We start from the raw sequence: 3901 nt of genomic DNA, 5'->3' as shown, positions 1-3901 counted from the left end.
TAGAATCTGTTCTTCAGCTTGATCAAGTTTTTATATATGACCAAATAATCTACTATAATTTAAAATGGCATAATTAGCTAGGTAGACTAATTAAAAGGTAATATTAAGAAAGCTGAGTCTTTGTCTAACTGTGGTCTTAACTGGAAGACACTGTTATCTTAGATTGATTATGTGGAACACAAATATGAGCCACACTGTTTTTATGTGTCCCGAGAATCTGGTTGTGACAACAAAATCTAAGGTTGTCACATATGCAGTACAACTCGTGATCATCAAGTTGTACAATAAGCAAATACCACACAAGCTAAAAAAAAAATGTAAAATATCTCTAGTTCAGTACCTTCTATATATATATAATTGAATAAAAGGTACATAAATCGATTTAGAGTAGCTATGTTGACCTCCATAGTCCATATTTATGTAATTGTTTGAGTAGTGTGGCGTCTTATCACCACAAGAAAAAATATTTTTTGCAAGGAAAACAAAAGATTGAAAATCTATTGCATTTGGGTAATTGCAAAGAGACCCTTGCAAAAGAGCAAATACAACAACCTAAAAATTCCTTGCATTTTAGTTAACCTCATGTGTTGAATTCCTTGCATTTGAGTCTCAAATGCAAGGAATTCAACACATGAGGTTAACTAAAATACAAGGACAATTCCTTGCATTTAATAGATGCAGGGCCCTTTTTAGTTTTTACCAATTAAAATGCTTTTCTGGAATTTAATTACATTTAATATATTATTAATTTCTTATTCAATCTGACAAAAATCCTTTCAGGGAAAATTGAGGCTATGAGTAAATGAATCACTTTTATTATAAATCAAAGTAGTAATTACATATTGAAAATTCCATAAAGATTAGTAACTCAAGTTTGCATTATCTCACTCAAGACATCTCATCCATGTCAACAAATTGGGAGACAATCACAAAGCTTCTCATTTACAACTATCACGCACTATTGCTGGAGTAGCTCCACTCTTATTGATAACCTGCAGGGATGAGAAATTTGATCAATTTGAATGAAGTAGTGAGCCGATCTAACTACATGAGACAATCTGGTATTGAACAATAATCCAACAAGCAAATGATGAACAATTAACTTCATGTGTCCGAATTTCAGTTCCAGAAAACTTTGCACATGATATAGGATTTGGAAAAAGAAAACATGAAAAAAAAAAAACCACGGTCAAGGTTGGCTGAAGGACAAACTCTTCAAATTTGCCCAACTAGCATCCAACATTGTTAACCCAACATAGATTCCACATTGACATAAACCGTTCACAGTACACTGAAAGAGAATTTAGGGAACTTAACTTTCGCTGTTTTATGCTTGTGTTTCATTCTCAATATGGAAACTTAATAAATGATACAGAATCACATATTAATAAAGGAAAAGGACAGTACCTCATCCTTCTCTATTGTAGCTTCGGCAATTGTTCGCACATCCTCATGTACATAAAAATGAAAAAGCTATGCAAAACGCAAAACAATATTATATTCAGTAAGTAATGTTGAGCGCAGCTTATAAGAAAAATTAAGACAAATTAAATTTAAGAAATATTGAACATTACCGGTCCAATTTTGCCCCTGCCTTGTTTACAATTAGCTCAAAGAAACTATGCTGCTGTACTTCCACAATCATGAAACAGATCATGTGCAATTAGTTAGTAAATATTTAGCAAATCTAACCAGAACTAGTAGCAGATGGTTCTATTGAAATTATCTTACACGCAGAATGATAAGATCTTTTACATATAGCAAATTCTCCACTGAGGTAGTTCGAACTTCTCGAAACTCAGGTGTTAGTTGCTGTTGAACAGAGCGAAGAAAATCTCCTCATGAAGGCCAACTACAAGTTAAAATTTTCTGAACAATGAATTCTCTTATGACTCATGAAGCAGATAACTTATTTATACATCAGGTCAAAAAATTAGAAGTCGAAGATTCATGCATGCACCATATTCTAGTCCAGATTTACAGATAATCGTCAGCTACTGAAAAAATAGTGCCCGAGGTCAATTAACTTGTCCATCATGCATATGGTGAGCCATGAAACTGACAAGTACAAAAAGAAGATATTCAAAAGCTGATAATGAAGTTGACAAGCTCAAAGCAAACTTAATATGTGATCATTCAAGTGTTTGGTACAACTCATCTATGAACGCACTCTTAATATGTCACTGACAATAAAGAAAATCACAACCCAGGAAAGTGCTTAGTACAACTCATCTATGAAAGCACTCTTAATATGTCACTGACAGTAAAGAAAATAACAACCCAGCAAAGATACAAATATACCTCTGAGCCCTGAAACCAAACGGAAAAAAAAGAAAACCTGCAAAAAGAAAATCACATACCAGTCAACCAAAGGTACTAATTAGGTCACCGCCCCACCAATAATCTGGCATAAAATTACCTGCATATACAAACAAGAAGGTCACAAAATCAAGTTAATAAAAATACATAGAGTTTCATATGTAGATAAACCAACCACACGTGTGACTACCAACACATTGAGTGCAAGAGAGAATAGGATACCTGAACATCGAAATGACGCATACCAAGCTTCTGTTTCGCAGCTTCACGAACAACAGCAAAATCCTCTACAAAAAGTCACCACTTAGAATCCGAGCACAATAAATGCACAATCTTTCTAACAAGTAAACTCTAGACAGAAAGCAACCAGCTTGAATATCCGCAAGTGTCTCTCCTCATCCCAATCTCTGCCGGAACTCGGCAGAGAGGCGAGTGAGGCATATCATCCTACCCGTCACTGCCTTCGCCGTCCTTGAGCTTGGTTTTCGGCATGCTAGCCACCGCTGCATCGCCGTTGGAGGCCGGGACAGGCCTGCCATCATCCAAAACGGCACGAATCTCCACAATGCGATGCAACTACTCAGTGAATTTCTGGGTAATAGCTTCCTTGATCTTAGGGTTCCCGAACTTGAGGTGCGTATGTCTTGAAGTACTCGAGAGCGTTCATATACAAAGGAAAGGCCTCTGAAGTTTCCAGCACTGGAATTAGGAATCGCTGCAATCGAATTTGAGATTGAAATTGGAAAGGGGAGGACGAGGGTTCTAGAGTTTGAATAAAGGGAAATCGGGGATCGGAGGGTGATTGTTGGAGTGGAGAAACCCTAGATACTGGTTTGGTTGGGTATGAGAGCAATTGAGACTAAAATTTGGCTCTAGGCCGAATTAGCAGTGGGAGAGAAGAGAAAGAATGGAGAGATGGAGAAACACAGGAAGAGACAGCGAGAGTTAAAAAAAAAGGATTAAGATTAAGAGCAAACCTAAGGGCGCCAAAAATCCCGCTCAACCAATGCAAGGAAGTGAATAGCAAATACAAGGACTTTTTTTTTTTAATTCTTGGTATTATATCCAAAATAAATGCAAGGACTTATATAATTCTTGTTATTATCGAACCAAATGTAAGGAATTTTAACTCCTTGCATATAAACCCGTTGCATATACCCAAATGTGTTGTAGTGTATAAATCAAGAATGTCGAAAACAATATGTATATATATATCAATATATATACAATATAGTGGATGATTCAATGTTAACAGCACCAAAAGAATTTGGGATAAAACTATACACTTATACAAAATCGGAACTATGTACACCACTTTAAGTGGATCTTGGGATGTCATTGCCCAACGAGTGGTATTAGCTAAAAGTGTGATACGAACAAATCACTCGAAGTGGAATTAAGGGAATGTGGTCAAGATGACAACTGAAAAATGTGATAAGTGGAATGATGTGGAAGCTAAATTAAGACGGGGAAAGCAAAGTCTCACATACAGATATAAATTCTACAATAAGTATTTAAATTAGAATTAGTAGTTCATCACTAATTGTATCGAAGTCTTTTGAGATAAAACTCTACATTTACT

The 3901-nt window shown here is 35.7% G+C and overlaps 1 long non-coding RNA gene across 1 annotated transcript; it reads right to left on the bottom strand.

Annotated features, from left to right (window-relative positions):
- Positions 1–1599: 1599 nt before the first annotated feature.
- Positions 1600–2760, bottom strand: LOC112180777. The gene is made up of 3 exons (XR_005803784.1): positions 2542–2760; positions 2361–2419; positions 1600–1852 (listed from the first exon to the last, which is right to left on the bottom strand). It is a non-coding gene; the product is annotated as an uncharacterized LOC112180777 (long non-coding RNA).
- Positions 2761–3901: the final 1141 nt, after the last annotated feature.

This window comes from Rosa chinensis, chromosome 7 (genome assembly GCF_002994745.2).
Source record: "Rosa chinensis cultivar Old Blush chromosome 7, RchiOBHm-V2, whole genome shotgun sequence".
Taxonomy (NCBI): domain Eukaryota; kingdom Viridiplantae; phylum Streptophyta; class Magnoliopsida; order Rosales; family Rosaceae; genus Rosa; species Rosa chinensis.
Note: the sequence above shows the minus strand (reverse complement) of the source record. Positions and strands in the feature narration are given on the sequence as shown.